The sequence below is a fragment of the Rhinopithecus roxellana genome, chromosome 5 (genome assembly GCF_007565055.1).
Source record: "Rhinopithecus roxellana isolate Shanxi Qingling chromosome 5, ASM756505v1, whole genome shotgun sequence".
NCBI classification, from domain to species: domain Eukaryota; kingdom Metazoa; phylum Chordata; class Mammalia; order Primates; family Cercopithecidae; genus Rhinopithecus; species Rhinopithecus roxellana.
Window position 1 is genome coordinate 129570695 of NC_044553.1, and position 23802 is coordinate 129594496.

Here is a 23802-nt window from a genome sequence, read left to right on the forward strand (position 1 = left end):
TCAATAAGATGGTAAGGCAAGTTAACAGAAATGTAGTCAATTTTACCTGGAAATTTTCTTTCTGGTAGAATTTAAGAGATAACTAAATATGTAATGCATTCATTAACACCAGAATGATGGTTAATGGAAAAAGAAATGACAAAATAACTGCTGAAATAGAAGGCAATACAAATAAATGATATTAATGTAAATATGTTTAAAAAAAACACAAAACTCCAAAGTCATAAAACAGAACAAGATTATATTTCAATATACAACTTCTATATAACCAAAAAATAAAACACCATAGTAAAATGAATGAGAAAAAACATATTTGCTATTCTAGACAAAATGTTAACATCTGTAATCACAAATGAACTCTTCAGAGATCAGTACGAGGAGACTAACATTAGAAAGGAAGTGAAAATAAAAGGAACAGAGGAAAATGGAATAGCACAAATGAGTTTTAAGGCAATATTAAGATGATACAGTTAACATTAATAGCTCAGAAAGCAATTTCATTATAAATTACATTATCGATCCTTACAAATATTATCTGATGTTTTGTACAGCTTTAGGAAATGAAGAATTCTCAAATACTGGGGAAATTTGCTCTAGTCATGGGGAGTTTACTCAAAAATGTAGACTTTTGCCTAAACATGGCCCCAGCAGTTCCAAACCATAGGAATCACTCCAACAAACTAATCAGATACACATCCACACACATACATGTACATGTTTACTACACAGAAAATGTATAATATATCATCCCCCCAAAACTACTTATGTATCAACTGGTTTATAAAAAATTGGCTCGGGGCTAGAAATAAAGAAAAGGCACTTAAGTAAAACTACTACATTTCACAAAATTCTAGTCCTTTGAATTCTTATGAAACATTTTTAATGAATCAATTTTATATTTACCCTGTGATTAGCGAAAATTATAAATATATGCACTTCATACTTATGAAAGCACTGAGATGAAGCTCTTTAAGTTCCACTATCCTGATTTCTTTGTTCAGTAATGTCTGTAGTTCCAGCTCCTGAGATATGATCCAACAGCAACCATGAAAACAATCGTCGTGCCTACTTAAAATTCACTTCAATGACACTCTTTAGGTCACTTTCCAAAAGTGAGCTTGCTCAGTTTTTTGTATCTGCAAGGAATGTCCACTGAAACACACATGAAGAGTGTCTCCATACATCATAAAAAGCATTTTTTGATTTTGGTGAAGATGATGGTACAAATAGTAGCACAGGTTCCCTTTTTCAGTCATCACCTGAGAGAACACAGTTGGAAAAATGGGAAAAGGTTAGAACCAAAGTTTATATCATCGGCAAGAACTAATAAAATTTGTCTGTAAAATGATATGCAACGTTCATTCTATTATGGAGAAAGAGTATGTGGATCAAAATTCCTTTTGGAGAATTCTAATAGTAAAGGAGGTCAGATGTTAGCGCTCCTTCCTTCCTTCCTTCCTTCCTTCTTTTTTTTTTTGTTGTTGTTGTTGTTGTTGTTGTTGTCGTTGTCGTTTGTTTTTCTTGAGATGGAGTTTCGCTCTTGTTACCCAGGCTGGGGTGCAATGGCGTGATCTTGGCTCACTGCAATCTTTGCCTCCTGGGTTCAAGTGATTCTCCTGCCTCAGCCTCCCAAGTAGCTGGGATTATGCTACCACGCCCAGCTAATTTTGTATTTTTAGTAGAGACGGGGTTTCACCATGTTGGTCAGGCTGTTCTTGAACTCCTGACCTCAAGTGACCGACCCACCCACCTCAACCTCGCGCTGGGATTACAGGCAGGAGCCACAGCGCCCAGCCTCTTTCCTTCCTATGTCTTGTGAAAAATGGACCTCTCCAACATTATCCACACAATGTCTGTGTATTCGGATTCCTTTACCTCTAGGTCACTTGTTCACATACAGAATTATTACCTGCAGTATACATGCGTTTCTGCACAATATACATGACAACAATGCCTAAATATTTAAATGATAATAACAAAAAGAGCTCAGCCTATCTGATGAGAAAGAAATAGTAACTATACTAAAAACACAGAAGCTACAATGAAACTTTGGAGAGGATACCATTTCTAAACTGTCCTGGGCATGGTCAGACCAACAGAATCCATGGACATAACAATATTGTTTTATGCCCCTGTTTCAAGATAATTTATTACATAGCAGTATGTAACCAACCAGATCTGAATGTCAACTAGCTGCCAGAAAAAAAATATCAAACTTATGAAAAACAGAATATATCAAGTCCTATCTAACCAAACCGCCCCTCTCCCAATCAAGTTAGCACTCAACTGCCCTTACAATCATATTGCTGAGGGAATGAAGAACACTTCAATGAAAGCACTGCAACAGGTCATTCACTGATGGTAGGTACCATTCTTGAGATTAAAAACAAAGATGATAAAATGTTCCTTCTTGGAACTACCATCTCCTGACAAAGAAAAAGAAGAAACACTGTAAAGTGAGATATATACCACTCTAATGAAACAGCTAAGGTGGCAGGTTAAGTGAATGCTCACGCTGAACTTTATTGCAGGTTACGTTAACATTTAGAAACACTTCCCATTATCAATCCTATAGCAAAGTCAACTTACAACCTCAGTAATGTTTTCAGTATCAGCACCTTTTTGTGGTTTCCATGAACTTCACCCTTTACATATCAAAGAACTGTATGTGAAAACATTTTGTGAAAACTGTACATTTATGAAAATACACATTTTCATAATGCCGATTTTATAATTTCTAATAATTAGATGCCTGGTCATTTCTTTTATTAGTTATATTTTCATGTTTGACCATAAATAAGCAAACTAATTAAAGGTACTGTGTGTGCATGCGCACCTGTGGAAGACCAGGTTCCACTAACACAGGCCTCCATTGACAGCTGTTTCAGTACTGACGGAATGATTAAGTTAAATATTAGAAACTCAAAGAGCCATTTCGTTATCCAAAGGCTGCAATGTCACAAAAGCCCACCAAATTTTGCCTAGGCCTCTCTTAAACCTTAAAGCATGATTAAACAAGTTTTATTGGGAGTCTGAAGAAACTCTCTAGGCCTCCATGAATAAGTTTACTGGGGGTATGAAGGAACTCCCCAAACCTTCATGATTTAGTAGGAGACAAGATAAGGGTAATCACCTCAGCACCTGGACCCATTTAGATTACATAAATTTACTGAGGCTACAGAGGAAGGTCTCTAACACTCAGACCTTAGTTATAGATCGCTTATGTCTTTAGATACACACTTACACACGCACATATAGCTTAGAAGGTATTTAAGCTCTGAAAAACTTTGTAATTTTGAACTGGTGTGGTGACAATTTCCAGGCCTTCTTCCTGTAACTAGCTCTAACTCTTCCTCCCCTGTTCATCTGCATCTCATTATTGGACCATGAGAAATAGCAGCCCAACCCTCAGTTTGGTCTGGGAACCAAACTATACCTTCACTTCGATAAAATATATTTTAATGAGTAACTCATTTGATAATTCCAAGGTGGTCAGGAAATACACCTGTACCAGTATGATTTTCCTGAGCTTAGGCAAAACCTCACCAAAACCTCACCCTCAAATAGCACCAGAACCTTCTTACCTATGTTTGCAGTTAAGTTGTAAATTAAGGGACTCCGTAAGAAAGGGATGTTCCTGATGATTCCATTTGCAGGTTAGCTGCAAATAAGTTTTGCACTCATCCTGATTGTCTAAGAAAAACAGTAACCAGTACAGAAACATTTAGCTACAAATCAGGAACCAGAACATACCCATTAGGATAATTTTAGGCTAGCCTGGCATAGAGAATAGAGAAAATCAAGTTCAACCAGCAACCATTTCACTTTCTCACCAACTTTAAACCACACCTTTTAGAAAGATGCAGAGAATATTTAAAATTTTCCCCCGCTAATTCTGAATGATCTATAAATCCCCAAAGGCCTACTTTAAATCCATCAAAGACTCAACTACTTTAAAAGGAAGGAAGCAATCTGTTTTCAGTTTATACCAAATTAATGAAGGATAACTTCCAACATATCCCAAGACACCTCCTCCAACATCTTGATCTAGTCAGTACCCACAAATATAGCATTGCCACCACTATTAAAATGTACTCTCCTTATAGAATGTTTCAGTTACTATTTCCTTTCACTCATCTGTTTCTCAACAGAAATTTCACTGTTTGACACCTACCTCAAATTCCATCTTCTGCTTCTTTCCTCGGGTAATCCAATACTCCGTTTCATGGTAGTTGCTGCATTAATGTCTCAATCACATGCTCTTTGTGAGATCAATCAAAAATCATTCATAATGCTGTTTAGAACAAGTTGTTGAATACAACAGCCCATTGTTCCTAGGATGTTGAATGTCAAGGATGAAGACAGGCACAAAGTGGTTGTCTCTAAAATTTCCTGTTGTTTAAATGTTCATTTTGAAATAGCTTTTGAAACTTTCAGATACAGAAAGTAGAAGTAGTCCTTCTATTCTCCATTCACTACACAGGACTGTGAAAACTTGGTCATGTCCCTCCAAACAATTTTCATGTGAATCATATTCTTTCTAGATTTTTGTCATGTAGTAATATACAAATATGTACATATACAGTCTTTTGAGTTTAACTCATGTGTTACAATTTCAAACAGTATATTTAAATAATCACCATCACCACAACACTGAAGTATTAAATGTCAGAATGACAAGCCCCACATATAATTCATATTTTTATAATTAACCATTAATATTTCAGTTAGAAAAACTAGAGACATATGCACAGACCTCTGTAAACAGCTAGTTGCTCACTGAAAAATGATATAAAATATCAATTTAGGACTACAAAACATATTCCATATAGAAGAAGCTATAATCATTGCAATCTTTGATTTATTGACAGATACCTCAGACAGTTATGATTTTATAGCCAACCTATAATTTGGTAAATTTTCAAGAATTGGAATAGATAAAATCCCAGTAGCCAGCTATAACATTTCAAAACTTTTACATAGTATCAATTTGATTGTCATTGCCAAACTGCTGCTTAAAAAGACATACAATTTAAACTTTTGATCAATACTGGATGGAATCTTTATAAAAATTTTCCTAATTTACATTGTAAGTAAACTTGAAATCTCTGATTATCACATATCTGAGTTTTTAAAAGCTATCAAAAAGTAAAAAATATTCACAACCACAGTTCTTCTATAGTCATACAAATATGGAAAGAGGTTAGAGAATAAAATGTTTACAGACCTGCTTATTATTTAATGAATAATCACCATACTTTTAGATATAACGGTAAGTGGAATTCTAGAAATATCTGCAAGCTTAGAAATAAAATACTAGTTCCACAATTTTTTAATTTTTTTTTTTTTTTTGATACAGTTTTGCTCTTGTTGCCTAGGCTGGAGTGCAACGGCGCAATCTCGGCTCACTGCAACCTCCAGGGTTCAAGCAATTCTCCTGTCTCAGCCTCCCAAGTAGCTGGGATTACAGGGACCCGCCACCATGGCCACCTAATATTTGTAGTTTTAGTAGAGACGGGGGGTTCACCATGTTGGCCAGGCTGGTCTCAAACTCCTGACCTCAGGTGATCGACCGCCTCTGCCTCCCAAAGTGCTGGGATTACAGGCATGAGCCACCATGCCCAGCCACTAGTTCCACAATTTTTTAAATGAAAATAAAACACAAAGCAGTACATGAGTGAAAGATTAATACCCTTGAAATAGATCTATGCCACTAAATTAAATTTAGACATGCACATGAATACTTATGATATACATGGATATGCATTTAAATAAATTTGCAAAGAGTACAAATAACAAAAAAAAATTACTTAAATAATCTTCTAACACTCGATATATCTATCTAATTTACAATGACCATTCCCTTCTCATGTCTTCCTCTATCTTTCTAAAGATAAAATATCCAGGGGGTTTTGTTTCTTCGTTTCGTATCAGTATACGATGCACAAAAAACCCACAATGGTTATTTTTCTTATACAAGAGACCTTAATGTTTAAAAGATAACGGAAGCAAACTATTGCTCTGTCTCAAAACACACAAACACCAAAATGTTACACAGTCCCAAGAGGCCAATTATTGATCACCTATTATACTACTGAACACTTAAAGGAGTCAATTTATGATATTTTACAATGAAATATTTACACATTTATACTTTGTTGAGACTCCATGCATCTAGCAAACCTAGATCTTTAGAAAATGTCATTTTTATCTGTTAAAGTGTTTTTTGAATGTTGTCATGCAGTCCAAGTAAATACAAAACTGTGTAATTCAAAGAGGTAGAATAAATTTTTCCTTATAAAAGACATTTCCTACAATGACTATAAAAGTATATTTATATAATGCCCTATCAACAATGTAACTACAAAATTAAGACTGAAGTTTTTAATACATAATAGAAAAACAAAACAATGGTTAAATATATTTTCTTTCTGATTATAATTTAAAGTTGAAAATACATTCTTTTAACTTATTCCTTACACTAACAACCCAATAAAGGTTAGATACCAAAATATGTATAGGTCAAGAAGCCAAAAATTTCATCAAGTTCATTGCCAAGACACTTGCAAAACACAACGAAACCATGAAATTTTACAATGACTTATTTACAAAATTATACTTTATGAGACTCTATACATCTAGAAAGACTAGATGTTAAAAATTAAAAAATTTTATCTATTATTTACAAAGTTGTCTTGAATATTGTCATGCAACCAAGGGAACACATACAGAATTTTGTATAGTTCCTAGAGGTAGTAGAAAATCTCTTTAATGAAGTCATTTATATCTTGAATATTAACAGGAAATAAAATTTATGGTATCAGGAAGTATATCTAGAAAGACCAAATGCATTTACATGACATTTAATCTAAGTTTTTTAAAATATGCAATTCATATCTGATATAATGGTAAGCTATATATTAACAGGTAAAATGCAGAGTCTCGTGTCATTTCCTCCTTCTAATATCCAAATTAAAACATGATAAATTTTGTTTAGCTCCAAGACCCTGTGTATCAATAATCAATTTCATTGCCAAGTTAACTGCAAAAGACAACAGTACTAACAAATTTACAACAAGCTACTTTAAAAAATCATACTTCATGAGACTCTCTATACATCTAAAAATACTAGATGTTTAAAATTAAATATTTCATTTACTGATTATTTATTAAATTGTATTGGTTATTGCCATGCCACTAATGAACACAGAATCATATAATTTAAAGATTCTATAGTATGGGCTTAAGAAAAATGAATTGCATCATGAACCTCAGTACATCAAGGATAGTAAGATACACCTTCCCCCCCACCCTTTTTTTTTTTTTTGAGAGGGAGTCTCGCTCTGTTGCCCAGGCTGGAGTGTGCAGTGGCGCAATCTTGGCTCACTGCAACATCTGCCTCCTGGGTTCAAGCTATTCTTCTGCCTCATCCTCCCGAGTAGCTGGGATTACAGGTGTGCACCACCACGCCCAGCTAATTTTTGTATTTTTAGTAGAGGTGGGGTTTCACCATATTGGCCAGGCTGGTTTTGAACTCCTGACCTGGTGTTCCACCCTCCTCGGCCTCCCAAAGTGCTGGGATTACAGGTGTGAGCTTCCGCACCCCGTCAAGAGATACCTTTCAATACAGAGGTTATTTTTACATGAAACTGACCCAAACAATTTAATAAAAATTAATTTTTACTTTTAAATAAAAATGTGGTGGAGGGAACCAGTCTCCCTCTCTAACACGACAGCATATATACATTTAATATATAAGCTTAAATATGTGCAAGTAACAATCCCAGCAACACAATGAAGACTACACAAAGGGGAAAGAACAATCTGTCATCAAAAGAAAAACGTCTCTATCTTTATCAACCAACTATATATTTACAAAGTTGAAATATTATAGAACAACTATGATAAACACAGCTATTTAATAGTAAACCCAAAAGAGCCACCCACACAGAGCTCTTAAAATCATTTGCAGGGTTAAGCACAGTTTGAAAAAGTGATGCCTGCAATAGATGCTCATCCACACTGTCTATAAAACAAAAAAAAAGAGGATTTTATAGTTGTCAAGCAATACCCATCGAGGATTTGTACCTGTACCGTGCCCCCATACCAAAAGCAGCGCATACTCAACTCCCTCAGCTCTTCAGAACCCATGGTTATGAAAAAGAGGTGCTCTGTTTACTCGGGGTTCAGATTCTGCCAATGCTGTACTTTCCAGCTGCATGTGCTTGCGGAGGCAAAACCCGCAGACAGGAGGGCTGGCGTGACAACTGCACACCACAGAGATGAAATGATAAAGTACCCAGCACACCTCTCCACGCCAATCAGGAAGCTAATGCCTACATTCGTAAAAAGACCTCTGATTTTTTAATATGTATCAGCAATGTCTATGTATTAACATGGAAAGAATAGGTACTTTAAAGATATAACCTGACTGTACACACAGCAATCTAAACATCCCACTCTACCATACAGGCTTGTTACGCCATTTCACTTCAACAAACATAAACAACTTCTGCCCTATAGTTTTAAGTAAAATATATCCACCAAATATAACAAATTTCTGTACTTCTATAAATTCTGCACATATTAAACATGGACACAACTAACAACTGAATAAACCTCCACCAATTTAAAGAAAACATAAAGGTTAACACACTTCTATTGGCAAAAGATTGTTTTCACCATATTTTAACATTCATATATTCTGTATGTTCATATATGTGCATGGTGGGTGCTTCTATATACCTAGGAAATTCAGATGTTACTCAAGACGCATCTGTTATTCACACAGCAGTCAAATGGTCTCCAGCTCTATCCAGGCACCTAACAGTCCAATAAACACAGGAAGGGACAAGCCACCAATTAGGTTGGAATAAGAAAAAATAATATAAAAATGTATATCAAAGTTTTTTTAGACAATCTCATTTTTTAAAACTGCAGAACCCAAAACAAAACCAAGAAAACCCTCAAAATCAAACCTCACAAGCACACAAAGATGCTAACTCTATTGGCAAACAATGATTCTACTTTTGAATAAAAATATATTTCCAAAAATATGGCAGAACTTGAATATTCAAAAATGTTGTTTTATCTTCTATATACAATATAATTATATATTCTGCATCAATCAAATAAATCCCACATAAACATGGCATAGCAATTCTACTGATCAAACTGAAGTGTTTTGCCCTTGTCTAGTGGTTTACTGGTCACAATATATGCCTATTAGTAATCTGTATGCAGATGCTAAAAAGCAAAAGGTAACATTTGTCTAGTACATATTTAGCAGCCATACAATAGCTCTGGCAACTTAAGAATATTTCTACCCTATAACAAAAAATGTTGTTTATACAGTGATATGTATGTGTATATATAAACCCACATACACACAAATACACGTGTCAGTAATTCCTACAAATCAAAGACTAAACAATTAAAGCAAAACAATTATATATTTTGACTGTTTTATACACATGTAACAAAATTCCCCTTCAGCTGCTCAATTATTTACACACATTAAGTGATCTGCCTATGTGAGGGAGGGAACAAAAGCTTTCACTATATATGTATGTGTATGTGTGTGTATACATATAGAGATTCGTGTGTGTTTACGTGTGTATACGTATTTAGAAACATGCAGACATAATAGCCTCTATGCTTTAAAAAACATATAACCATGTATATTGTATACACATAAGTGTTCCATTGATCACCTCATGATCTAATGAACTCAGGTTTCACATCCCATTGCTAGTATCCCCATAAAAACTTATAAAATGCCTCTACAGATAGAAACATTTTAAATCAAAAACAACTCACTAATGATGAAAGTCACATTTTTTTGGCAAATGAGAACTTTTCCAACCTATGCTATTTGACTCATGTGGCAATTTTTCTGTTACATAAGAAACTGCATATACACATCTGAAAACTATAAACAGAGGCAGACCAACACTTATGACATTTCCACCATGTTGCATCTGTCAGAAAAACACTGTCACATACACATTTATATTGAGATATACAATATTATACTAGAAATTATAAGATTTAATTCCTATTATATCTACCACAACCTAAAACTTAAGCCCAATGATCCAATGAACACTTTGCTTTTTGCAAGCAAAACTGGTTCTATCCCGTATGAATTAAAAATGACATCTATACACTTAGAAAATTAGATGTTAAAAATATTTAGCATATCCACCAGCAATGAATCAATGTTCCGAGAGGTGATTTAACACTCCCACTAGCAAAAGGAAAGTAGTCTACCTGTCTACAATGTAATGTTAACATATATATAAGACCACCACCACCTTCACGTGGATTTAGGTCTGGAGGCCCCGCAACATATGCTCATATGCACACAGGGCTCCAACATTCCACCCTCTTATCTCCTAAATCCACATCTAGTATTTGCCTAATACTAACAAAGCCATCTAAGAGTCTAGACACTCCTATCAGTAACCAATGACATCACTGTATAACAATTTAATGTCCTCCAAAATGCAAAATGTCAGCCATCTCTATGCTGGTTAAGTTTCAGTAATACAATCCTGTTGGTTATATAAACAAAGTAATACAAAACCCACCCAACCCTTAAAATATAAGTGTTCTAAAGGCTGGCCTTTTCTTCAATTCCATCACGAAAAGAAAATCTTATACCATGCAAATTTTAACATAAAGACCACTGACAAAATAACATCTACATCCATGGCTTTCATACATACAGCAGCATCAATAAAACTTCTTAGTTAGAAGTTGTATACATTAAGTTCACCCAGAAAAACATCCATAGCAATAAACCAAAATAAAAGGAATTTTAATGTACATCACTCAGAGGTACTCTAACAATTTTATCTCTACAATCATTTCTTAAAATGTTTCTATATACTTGAGCAAACTAATTGTTAGCAATATCTATATACCAAGAAAATGTCATTAAACAGTTACTTAGAAACTTCATACACCGTTTGTGTGCATCCTCAAATACACGTAAACAAAATGCCTTTTTTTCTAATTAACACTTCCCATGTCATTTTCTATTACCCTTATGCACTCAAAAAGTGAATACAGAATTGTATTTATCTTTAAAAGGTGACCTGAGAATTCCTTTCTAACAACGGTTCTAGAATAAAATTCTACCAAATACATTTTTAGAAGCTTCCCTAGGAAACGAGCTATTTAGCCACAGCAACTACATTAACAAGCTTAATAGATTCATGTTCAAAAACTAAGTGTTTGCTTTTAACTAGTTACATCCCAAGATTATGCAAAAAAATACAACTATTACGCATTTAATTTCATTGTCTGGCTTACCTAAGGCACAATGAACAATTCATACACATTTATCATTCAATGTGTGTCTTATATTTTCATTCAATACTATTATCCAAACAGAATTTTCCCACATATTTAAACAAACTCATAAGGTAAATATGTCCAGGAAAAAAAGTTTATATAATTTGAATATTTGGAGCTCTTTCACAATGCTAGCAGGAGTTGGGGAATGACGTCCTTATTGCATGTGCACGCAAGTATATCATGTGCAGGGCTTTTACTGGTAAGCCTTCCAAAGGCAAGCAGACTCTCCACAGCAAGAAAAAAAATATTCTCGGCTGATGAAGTTCAGGCAAGCATCAATCTATATTTCTTTCTTCCAGGGTCTTCCAGCTGATGAGGCACCTAGCTGAATTCAACAAATGTTATCCTTCCCCTTCTATCCATATATTCCTGCAGGGTTGGCTTGTCAACTTGAGTTTGTACAGACCAGCCAATGTATTTCAAGTTTTATATATCTGAAATGTTTTTCAATTCAGCAGATAATTCTTTATGCACCTGCCAAGCCAAGAATCTGGAGTGAGAGTTGTTCTGATGCTGTAAGGAGCAGGCAGATAGAGTAGATATGGACCATGGCTCTACAGCGGACTCTGGTCAAAGACCCTTTAAAGCAGACATCTCCAAGGGGGTTTAGACTTCCACTGCAGTCTAGAAATAAAAGTTCTCCAGAAGTTCCAAAAAGATCTGTTAACTACAATTTTCTCAATGCTGGGGTAGTTACTCAGACTACTCACTTGTGCTTATACATTTCAACGAAAAACTGGTTCACAAATCTACCCCAAATCATACATTGTAATCAGCGTTTCTTGCTGCAAAAAATTTCTGAAAATTTTTAAGGATGAGAGGATTAGTGAGGGAATGCCACAAAATATACTAATCCAAATGTTTGGTGCCCACAAGTAGGCGGTTTCCAGTGTTTACTGTGGCAAAAGATGTTCTAAATATTATAAACGTATGCAATCTTTGTCCTCTTCCTTGATTATTGCTCATTTCCAAAAGTCTTGAAACATGACAACTGCTTATTTATCAAAAAAATCTGATGAGGTTTGTCTTTTCTCCCCACATCAGCTCTGCCAGATAGATGAATTAAACAATCTGAGGTTAGAAGCAAGGGGAGCAGTTGCAAGTATGTGAATACAGTTAAGATGACAAAGCGCTCAGTTGGAAGAGTAACTCCAGGTCAGTTATCTAATGGGGTGAACAGTATCTTTTGTACAGTAAGTTTCTAAAGGAAATAATCCTGGTCCACCTTTTTTAAGTTGCAATTTAGCCCATGAATGAAAACTGTTTCCTTGCCCCTTAGCTGGCATCTCCTTTATTCGACTCTTCAGAATTGACAGTCAAATGTATCACAGTGATCTTAAAAAGATGTTCCTGAATGTAAATGAGTTTGAAATATTTCACAAATTTACTTTCTGCTTATTTTCTTGTTCAATGATCTGTTCATGATTCGTACATTTTCAAAACAATTTTCCAAGACTTTTTGTTTACTTTGAGCTGTAGATCGTATTTATGCACACTACAGGAATCAACAGAGTAAATAACCAATATATTTTGCCAACCCAAATATAGTAGATGCATTTTCATTTATTTTTATGTTGTCAACTAATATTAACACACTAACAAGTACACCCTCTTATCCTCTCCAACAGCAATCTCCTCTTGATTTCCAATAGGTTTGCTCAAAGGACAAGTTCATGTGAACACACGCTTCTTTTTTTAACCTGGAATATTTATTCTCCAGTGAGCTAGCCTGAAGCAGGTGGAGGCATCCAATAAAATACAATCTTAAGGAACCACCTTTTCTATTTTTAATAACCCCCCCAACCAGACATCTGGCGATGTCGTAGTAACCTCTCTACTTGATGAAAGAGACAACTTTAATTTAAAGCAAGACAGTATGTCCCAGTTCCCTACTCTCAGCTATGTGGTACAATGAAATGCCCTCGTTCTTGATCTAAACCCTAACAAAGAATGGAGAAAAAAAATCAAGGGGAAACTGACAGCCATACTTTGCCTGTACTCTACTAGAGGGCAAGTTTGTTACACTTTCTTCATTCATGTATTAACTCTACCAATGACTGTGGTAACAACATACCAATGAAATAAAAATTGACTATCCATCAAACACATACTAGATGCTAATTATTATGCTAGGCCTTGAAGACAAAGCAGTAAAAAGTATAGTCAAGGCATCTGATAAACCATTAATGTTTCTTTCTCCTTAAAGGGGAAAAATATCCAAAAAGTCAGTCTATTTAGCCTTTTGGAACCATATTTTCAAATTCTGCTACGTACTCATCTTAGACAAATGAAAAGCATTATTTCAGTAAGTCAAAGCTTTTAAAAAAGGTATCATCATTGTGACTTTAACAAATTCTAAGAGATGGTTTTTTTTGTTTTTGTTGCTACTTGACATCATTGCCTATGGCTGTAATCCACTCAGTAGATAAAACACCCAGTCTACCTAAAATGTGAAGCCACGGTGTCCAGCCACGCTCACTGGAGTTACACGTTATACAATTGACATTAAACCAGAAAGTACAATGTCCCAAATTTGTTGCCACCCTCCAAAACAATTTCAATAATTCCTAGGCCATATATATTTTTAAATCCTCTGTAATTTCTTCTCATTTTGTTCAGTCCAACCCAAAGAAATCTGCTTGTTTGAAGTCTGGGTTTCTTGTTCAGTTGCTGTATCACAGAAAATGACTCTGATTTGACCTGAATAGATCCATATTCTTCACCACTTCCAAACCTGGAGGAGTCTCAACTAAAGTGGCTAATTTTGCCATTTTAAAGTAAAAGAGAACAGTCTATTCCCAAAGAGAATCATCACTGGAAAACAGTACTAAATTTCAAAAAACAACTATAGCCACTGGAATGTCAACCTGTATGTTGAAATTTCCCAAACCCAACATACGTAAATCCACCAGAAGTAGATGCTTAAAATCAAATAAACAATAAAACAAGTTATGAAGAGTTCAGTAATTAACATTAAGCGCAAACAGGATTACCTTTCCTTCCTCCAAAAGGGTAGCTATTAGGCAGAAATTACCACACTATATTCACTGAGATTATAACTGCTCTTAAAATGTTATTTTTTTAAAACTACTGTTTTCTGGAATTCTTGTTTTCTTTTATCCAAAGGGAATTTATATGGACTGAATTTACTCAAATTTAATTTAGATTTGAATGGGTATAGTTGATACACCGCTAGGAAAATTATCAAATAAGCTTGTTTCCTCCTATGAGGTAGGTAATTTAAATTTATGTTAGAAATGTATTACTGTGATATATCTCTATATTCCCAGGAAATTAAATGTTTATGTCCTCTCATGCATTTGAACACACTGGCTACTAACAGTCATGCCTACTAGTAACAACCTTGCAAGAAAAAAAATATAGCATTCTACATTGATTTACATTATTACATAAGACAACTTTCTCTCAAGATTCCCTGGTCATGATCACATTTAAAAATATGTGGCAACAAGATATATCATTTTTTTCCCATATCAGTGTACATTAAAAGACATATAATAGCACTATAAGTGTGGTTCCTAGATCTCCAGCATCTAGGAACTTGATAAAAATCAACTTTTCATACTTACACCTAATAAGCCAGAAACACTAAGGTCAGGACCCAGAAAACTGGGTTTAAAAACCCCTCAGGTGATTCTTATCCACACTAAATTTAAACAAATCACTGACTAACCAAAGCTATCTAGAAATATAGTCCTTTATTGATTCTAATAATTTAGCAAGAACAGACATTTAATCAGCACACTTCGCTACTTAAAACAATCTCAGTAAAAGACAATATTACCTATTTATGGTCATCTCAAGAAAAGGTATAGAAGCTAACATGGGAAAGGTAGCCGACATTCTTTCTCTGAAGTAAAACAGAAACTTCCATGTAAATGATAATTCTGATTCCTGACATATACCACCCATTGTCCCACAATGCAACCTGTGCAAGTTTTCATTATTTCCAACAAATGAAACAATCGTAACATTACTCTCAATTTACCTGTCTCCCTTCATACAACTCAAGAACATGTTCCAACCATATTAAAATTTGCTTACTGGCCGGGCGCGGTGGCTCACGCCTGTAATCCCAGCACTTTGGGAGGCCGAGGCAGGCAGATCACCTGAGGTCAGGAGTTCCAGACCAGCCTGGCCAACATAGTGAAACACTGTCTCTATTAATTAAAAATAAACAAACAAAAAAAAAACTAGCCAGGCGTGGTGGCGATCGCCTGTAATCCCAGCTACTCGGGAGGCCGAGGCAAGAAAATTGCTTGAACCTGGGAGTCGGAGGTTGCAGTGAGCCGAGACTGCGCCACCGCACTCCAGCCCGGGCGACACAGTGGGACTCCCATCTCAAAAAAAAAATTTTTTTTTGCTTATTTTTCTCCTAGTACTCATTAATGTGATTTGCCATCGATTGCTAATTCATTCCTTCCACTACTCTCAGCAAATTACTTTGATTATGAATTAGCATGGCTGGACCCCAGGCTCTCTTTGCAGGAATGGAAAGTGTCATCCAATTTAAGAAATAATGATTCTCATCATTAAGCCAACCCTCCTCCTCCTACTACACCAACACACATACACACACGTGTCATCTCTTCCAGAGATTATTTTCAGGGGATTTATTTTAAGCCATCTGTGAAGTATCACCCCACAAATGAGGCTGTTTGGATGGGCTAGGCCAGCAACTACCACTGTATTCTCTAGGTTGCAGCAAACATCTAAAGGTAAAAGACCCCTGTCAACACTATACCTCAACAGAGTTGGCACTAATTCCCTATTTTTCTCACTTAACTGCTTATTTCTAATCTAATTCAGTTAGTAGGAAGGGAAAAACTCATTTTTCTCAATTCAACCAACATATCCCTAACTGCCTGGATCAGGAACACTAACAGAACCAAACAAATCTGAGGGGTTATAAATACGCTAACATTTCTACCAGAAGAACAGAGATTCAAAGGCAAGAACTAGCAAATAACATCTCACTTTCAAAAGAATGTTCATTTCTCTGAACCCCAACAGCCTTTCACTATAAACCAGTCATTTGTCATGTGACAAACAGTATCAACACTCACATCATTAACATGTACATATGTATACACAAACACATAACACATACAGAATTTATCAACTAAGAAAAAAACTAGAGAATAAGATCTTGCTATATTCAATGTTCATGGTATATTCAATACAGGCTTCTCTAAATTACCTTTTTATTCACCATTCTTCCTTCATAATATTACAGGCAGAACAAAAGCACCTACTCACAGAACGTCAACCACAGATAACAGAAGACCCATCAATCATACAAGCAAAAGTAGAGTACAGAATAATGTGAAATTAGAGATGTGATTTAAAAATGGCATGGTATTTAGCAATCATTTAATCTCCGTGGGGCTCAGCATCAAAAACTATATAATGCCAATTTCATCCCCTTAACTGAATCTAAGAGTCAAAACTAAATCTCCACCTATGTCTTGTAAAGATACAGCAAATGGTCAACTTAATTAAAAGTAGAATTAAATTAATCCCTGTAAATATAACTTAAGCATTCTGCTAAATATATAAATTAAGTCTCCTCTCAAACCAAAGCAATGTCTCAGCCACAAACTAGCAATTTCTCAATTACATGCTAAATGGAGAAGCTGCCTCAGTGACAGAAACATACTCACGAAACTTTTATACAAGGTTGGAATCAGGTGATGTAAGCAATAGGGTTAAAAAAAAAAAAAGGGCACAGGAGCTCCCAGGTAGTTACTCTCTTGAAGTGATCACTTGAAATGCATAGTAGAAATAAGCAAAGGTGTGGCTGCATGCATGGCTGACGCATGCAATCCTAGCACTTTGGGAGGCTGAGGTGGGTGGATCACTTAGAGACCAGCCTGGCAAACATGGCAAAGCCTGTCTCCACAAAAACATACAAAAATTAGCTGGGCATGTTGGCACATACTTGTAATCACAGCTACTCTGGAGGCTGAGACAAGAAGTGCCTGAACGCAAGAGGCGGAGGTTGCAGTGAGCCAAGATCACGCCAAAGATGACACGTACCAATGCAGTGAACATAGAACACACGCTACAAAAGATTAACTGTACTAAAAGATCTAGAACCGACTTCCCTCTATTGCACTGGAAAACCTACAACACGCCACTCTCCTTAACCTGTATTGATAGGAAAAAACATGTGACATTTAGAGTCTAAGAATTTATGTTTTGCGTATTTGTGTCCTGAGTCCTTAGACCGATACACTAAGGCTGGACTTCAGAGTAATCACATTGAGCTTTACTTCATCATGCTCAGTAAACACAGCTCATCACAAATCCAGCCCAGGTCTTTCCCAGTGTCTTTCCTATCAACTAGTAAAAATAAGTAAAAAAATAAATCCCTGCAGACAGTGTATCTCTACCCATAAGGACAGTCCCTGGCCTGGAAGAATAAATAAGAGTTTTATGTGACAATGGATATAAAACAACAGTAACAACAGTATCATTCAAAGCCCACAGAAATAAGGGGAATTATGAAGAAAAAGACACACAGCAATCTATGTGAAGGAAACACACACACACACACAGAGCAATCTGCCAGTAGGGTCTCATAGAGCTAAATATAGTAATTATTTCCACTAGCAAATTGTCCAAAGAACTGAAATGGAAATATCCTAATGCCACCACAAATAACTATCAACAACTTGCTATTCTCCCCAAAAATTAAATGTAAACCAATTTTAGGACTAGAGTACACTGAAAATACGCATCAAAATATTTCAGAGTTAAGTGTAAACAAATGGTATAGAAAGACAGATAGACAAATAAAATCAAGGCTGGCACAACATATGAAATACAAAGTCCAACGAAAGGATTCTAAAGGAGGTCTAAACTAACTGTAATTTCTCTGACAAGAAACCAAAGTAGCACAGCAATGCAATCCAAATTTTCTCATGAGAACCCACAGGATTCCTGATACATATCTCCTAAACATGAAACCATTAGAGTTCAGGAACTGTATCATTTCAGTTCAATTTTTGCTACCGAAGAACAAATGGTATAACATAAAATGAACACATCTATACAAACAAGACTTCCAAAAGATGGGAAACAGTCCAAAAAATTCAGATGTACAATCTAACTCTCAAGGTCACTGTATTCTCATTAGTTCAACAGAAAATAATTCACATGAACTAGACATCAAGTTCAAACACGAGGCTCCTTCTTGAATCTTGGACACTTAGTGTGGACCTTGCTTTTTAAGTTGAATCGGCTCAGCAAAGCAAATTAACCCAGCCAAGCTTTTCCTACCAATCATTTCTATGCTGCATTAGTTCTTAAAACTCATGGGCAAGCAGGCATTGGAAAAAGGATTCCAATGACTCACATGGTTGACGCTGAAAGTGGAAGAGCTAGAACTGTTTCTCCATGTCTGCAACCCCCTTTCGATTGTACAACCACCTCATCCCTTTATCAACATATACTTCTACAATATTCTCCACCTCTTTACTTTCTATTGGCTTAATAAATACATCCTTCGAACTTGATATCTTATTTTTTTTCCCCAGACAGAGTCTCACTCTGTCACCCAGGCTGGAGTGCAGTGGCACGGTCTTGGCTCACTGCAACCTCTGCCACCTGAGTTCAAGTGATTCTCCTGCCTTAGCCTCCTGAGTAGCTGGGATTACGAGCACACACCACCAAGCTCGGGTAATTTTTGTGTTTTTGAGACAGGGTATTGCTATGTTGGCCAGGCTGGTCTCAAACTCCTGATGTCAGGTGATCCGCCCACCTCAGCCTCCCAAAATGCTGGGATTACAGGCTTGAGCCACCGCACCTGGTCTCAAATATTTATATCGAATTAAGTGTTCCCCATCTCACTATGCAAGAGAGGACTTCTCACTCCTGTAAACTCAAATAGCACTTGCTGATTTCTATTTTTTTTTTTTCTTGAGATGGAGTTTCACCTCTGTCACCTAAGCTGGAGTGCCAGTGGCGTGATCTCGGCTCACTGCAACCTCCACTTCCTGGGTTCAAGCAATTCTCCTGCCTTAGCCTCCCAAGTAGCTGGGATTACAGGCACCTGCCACCACGCCAGACTAATTTTCGTATTTTTAGTAGAGTGTTTTGCCATGTTGGCCAGCCTGACCTCAGGTGATCCGCCTGCCTCAACCTCCCAAAGTGCCGGGATTACAGGCGTTTTAACAACCACCACCAAATAACCCCAAAACCATACCCAAAAATACACTGTAAATATCATTGCAAGGTACTAAACAAGTGCCGGTAAACACTAAATAACTCAAATGACCTCTATCTGGGAATGGCTGACTACTTCATGGGTGTAAATGTATGGACTCAGATATCAGATGGATCGAGATTCTGATCAGATATTCTGTCATAAGAAAGTAACTAGGAAATAGCTAAAAACTTGTTTTCTAACGTAAGAAAAAAATTAGTACCTGGCACAATGGTTCACACCTACAATACCAGCTGAGGCAAGAGGATGGCATGAGGCCAGGAGTTCAAGACCAGCCTAAGCAACATAGTGAGACCCCACCTCTAAAAAAATTAGAAAACTAAAATCAGCCAGGCATGTTGACACGTGACTGTAGTCCTAGCTACTCTGGAGGGTAAGGTGAAAGGATCGTTTGAGCTCAGGTGTTCAAGGCTGCAGTGAGTTATGTTAATGTCACTGAACTCCAGCCTGGGCTGTGAGATACTGTCTCACTTTACAAAAATTAGCAATGCTGCCTCATTCATTCACTTAATATTTCTTCAACATCTGTTGTGTCATGGGCTCTGTGCAAGTCAATCAACTGCACACAGCTGAAGAAAAAAACACAAACAAAATCAACTGTTCTAAAACACCAACAGTATTCATTTAAAGGCATGTACTATACTCACTGTGTTCCACAATATATGCTCCATAAATATAATTCCTCCTCTTTCCTGGACATCACTTAGAACCCTAGAACTCTGGAACTTTTTTTTTATCCGAGAGGTGGTAGTCTCATTTTCACACATCCTTGTTTCCATCTCACCAAGTGCCTGTGCCTTCCATGATCCAAGGGTAAGTTTCCTTTTAGCTTTCAACAACGTACAACATGTGGGAAAAAAAAGGAACTCAGACTATACAAATAAAAAAGGGTATCTGAGCAACTAGCAAAGTGCAATAATACACCTGCCATTTTTAAGTATTCAAAGTTTTCACAACATTTTCTGCAGAAAATCTTGAAATCGAAAAGTCTAATGAGGCACACTGACTGGATTTCAGAGTGTCATTTTTAAGCTCAAATTTTGAAATCATTATGTTCAGACAAGGTCCTGTGTCATCATGAACCTAGCCAAGGCCTCTGCAATATAGTCTTACTTTTCTTTACAAGGTTATTTTACCTGAGCAGTTTACGTTTCTGTCCTAAAAGCACTTAACATGAATTTCAGCCTCGTTGTGACACTGCTGAGTAGGATCCACACTGACGACACGTCAGATTTCAGCGACCAGATTCTCTCTTCCTTTCAGAGGCATCAACTAAGTGGTCAAAAAACGGTATCACATGACGCTGAAAAAGTTACAACACAAATATCCTATTTCAGGCTCAGATGTCATTCTCCCACTACAAAAGTCCCATGAAAATATACCTTGCTTTATTACATAAAATCCATGTACTAAGCATTATTACGTGTACGGACAAGATGAAGAGAATTGAAATGCAAATATAAGACAGAATCAAGCAATGTATTATCGACCAGAAAAACATGCATTTAAAAACTTCAACCCATGGCCGGGCACAGTGGCTCACACCCGTAATCCCAGCACTTTGGGAAGCTTAGTCAGGCAGATCACCTGAGGTCAGGAGTTTGAGACCAACCTGGCCAACATGGTGAAACCGTGTCTCTACTAAAAATACAAAATTTAGCCAGGTGTGGTGGCCCACACCTGTAATCCCAGCTACTCAGGAGGCTGAGGCAGGAGAATAGCTTCAGACCAGAAGGCGGAGGCTGCAGTGAGCCAAGATCACACCAACCACTGTACTCCAGCTTGCACAACAGAGCGAGACTCTGTCTCAAAAAATAAATAAATAAATAAAAACGTCAACCCATGGATTATAACTGACTACCTACTGAAATCAGTGAAGGTAGTGTCAGAGGTAAACATAACAGGTAAAGAGTGTTTTTGCTAAGCTTTGAAATGAGATCATGAAAATTCTAGTCAAGCAGCACTATTTCACATAATTATCTATGTAAATCATTTCTACTTGTAATACTCTATTACAAGAACCTATACAAAGCAAAATACCAGTATGTTAATAACAAACTTCTGAAATTTGACATCATAATTAAGGAATAATGAGTTCAGGAAAGCTGGGAGCCCCCTAAGCAACTTTCAGAATCTTTTTAATTCCAAGCCAAGATTACCTATCATATAAAAAGACAATACCTCAAATACTTCATTACCTATTTTAAGTAGCAAAATTTTTATCCCAAAATTCTATTTGAAATTATTCTATAACCTACAATGAAAGCATATTTGAGTCAAACATGATGTGCAACATGAATATATTTATGGAGTCACTTAACGAAATGCATATCAGGAAATCAGAAAGTTGTTGACCAACCATGTTTTAGATGAGAAATGTGTGTGTGTGTGTATATAAATATATACACATATAGTTTGTTGTTGTTGTTGTCGTTTGTTTGTTTTTGAGACAGAGTCTCGCTCTGGAGTGCAGAGGCTGGAGTGCAGCGGTGCTATCTCGGCTCACTGCAAGCTCCACCTCCCACATTCACGCCATTCTCCTGCCTCAGCCTCCCGAGTAGCTGGGACTACAGGTGCCCACCACGCCAGCTAATTTTTTGTATTTTTTAGTACAGATGGGGCTTAACTGTGTTAGCCAGGATGGTCTCGATCTCCTGACCTCGTGATCCGCCCACCTTGGCCTCCCAAAGTGCTGGGATTACAGGCGTCAGCCACCACGCCCAGCCACATGTATGTATTTAAATGCAAGAATGTAGGATGATTTTTAGGTAACACCAAGCATTAACTACCAAGAATGTTTTAAGACGGGTACGTTGATGTATGTCCCTAGTGGAAACACGCAGAAGCTTAGACTAGCATTCCATAACAAAAGATTCACCATGCTCAATTATACTATCTATATCCCAAGTTTTCTTCTAATATATCATCACAATCAGGATTCTCAAGAAGTCCAGGAAGCTCCAGACAAAAGAAAATGTATTATCACCAAGCAAAATAACTACAAGCAAGCATCTTGCAGAATCTAGAGTTCTTATAACTTACCTTTACCTCACGGAACAGGCCATATTTAATTAAAAAGGTCCTGAAAACAGGTTTTCTTCAAATATGCTGCATAATCACTCATGCCAAAATCTAAGGGCCATCCATACCAGCAAACCAATGCAAGGAGAAATGCTTCCCCTCCAAAAACGAACAAAAAAGTATAATTAGAAGTAGTTCCAGAGCAGTATGGGAAGAAATCACAGGTTGCTCTACATACTACCCCACGGTTTGTAGAGGAAAAGTGTTTGTCTTTTCATCAGTCAATTTGTGTGAACTGAGGAGCTCTGTCTTCAAAGATCCAGATAAAGTACTTTGGTTGTGGCTTTGGTAAATAAAGAAGTTTAACATTTCCAAATTCTGAGAACACTGATGTCACACCTGTATTCTATAACTCCTAAAGCAACTAGGCTTGGCCTCTTTATTTTCCTTACCTGAGAGTGGCCATTAATCCAAGAAGCTATTTGGGCAGAGACCATATCAAGTCAGTTACAGGAACTGTTGTTTACTCTGATAGTTCCTTTTCCTTGAGTAATTACCACCTGCAAGGATGTGATTTAAAAGACGGAAAAGGTGACATTCACAACCACTCCTGGTAAATTCAAGAGAAAAAATGTAACTCCAATCAGTCTATCAGTATTATCATGGAGCTAACACCAATCTCTATAGTACCTGGTAATCAACTGTTACAACCACTATGAATCATTCCCTTGCTGCCTACTATAAACCTTAGCTGCAAAACCTAAAAATCTCTTCCGTTTTATGAATGGCTTCTTTGTCCTGTAACCAACTCGAACTGGACCTAGAGACTAGGGCATTCCTGAACTATTTACTCCCAGTTTGTCACTTAGTGACACCACTGAACATAACTGTAATTTGTATTTCAGTGCACCAAGTATGTTTTAGTGTGTCAGTTATCTCTATTATCAGTGATACAACTTATTAACTCAAATATGCAACCTCCTGCCTCCCAGTACCCAGGACCTTCCACTCATTTAGTAATTTATAAATAAATACTTACTCGGCCGGGCGCGGTGGCTCAAGCCTGTAATCCCAGCACTTTGGGAGGCCGAGGCGGGTGGATCACGAGCTCAGGAGATCGAGATCATCCTGGCCTATACGGTGAAACCCTGTCTCTACTAAAAAAT

General features: G+C 36.6%; 1 long non-coding RNA gene and 3 other non-coding genes across 7 annotated transcripts; all 4 read right to left on the reverse strand.

Moving 5' to 3' along the window:
* Positions 1–221: 221 nt before the first annotated feature.
* On the reverse strand, positions 222–23678 carry LOC104656489. 4 transcript variants are annotated; one of them, XR_004057404.1, is made up of 7 exons: positions 23089–23678; positions 22658–22795; positions 20263–20918; positions 4175–4334; positions 3585–3693; positions 2297–2426; positions 222–1259 (listed from the first exon to the last, which is right to left on the reverse strand). It is a non-coding gene; the product is annotated as an uncharacterized LOC104656489 (long non-coding RNA). The 4 variants fall into 4 exon arrangements; XR_747135.2 differs by having other exon boundaries at positions 22658–23677; XR_747137.2 differs by having other exon boundaries at positions 4175–4392; positions 22658–23677.
* On the reverse strand, positions 15853–15923 carry LOC115898042. The gene has a single exon (XR_004057801.1). It is a non-coding gene; the product is annotated as a small nucleolar RNA SNORD108 (small nucleolar RNA).
* On the reverse strand, positions 17631–17697 carry LOC115898023. Its single transcript, XR_004057786.1, has one exon. It is a non-coding gene; the product is annotated as a small nucleolar RNA SNORD64 (small nucleolar RNA).
* Positions 20625–20699, reverse strand: LOC115898043. Its single transcript, XR_004057802.1, has one exon. It is a non-coding gene; the product is annotated as a small nucleolar RNA SNORD107 (small nucleolar RNA).
* Positions 23679–23802: the final 124 nt, after the last annotated feature.